Source organism: Vanellus vanellus, assembly GCF_965231255.1.
Source record: "Vanellus vanellus genome assembly, chromosome: 21".
NCBI lineage: Eukaryota > Metazoa > Chordata > Aves > Charadriiformes > Charadriidae > Vanellus > Vanellus vanellus.
Genome location: NC_138926.1, coordinates 5,561,445 through 5,561,833, shown reverse-complemented (window position 1 = coordinate 5,561,833; position 389 = coordinate 5,561,445).

The window sequence follows — 389 nt, the reverse complement described above, 5'->3', positions numbered from 1 at the left end:
GGACTTGGGGTTTGTTTGTGAAGTTTGTCCCAGGCTTTCCGTAGGAGCACACACGTTAGGCAGCCCGCATGCCCGTCTGTAGCATGGGGCGGTCCGGAGCAAGCGCCGTCCCCTCGCAGGGCCGGCAGCGGGTCGCCACGATCCTCGGGAGTTGCTGTCGGTGTCTGGAGAGTGCATGGACTCGGCCAGAGGTAGGTGTTGCGGCACGGGACGCGGGCCGGAGCAGCGTGACATGGTAGCTGGATGTCAGAGCACCTTGGGAGCGTGGTGTCTCCCCGGCTCTCTGGAGCAGAGGTGTCATTGAGGAGTGGGAACGCGGGTGCAGCGTGTCCCTGAGGGTCGTGGAAGCCCGTGATGGTGGTGTGCTGGTGAGAAGGTGATTGCTGTGT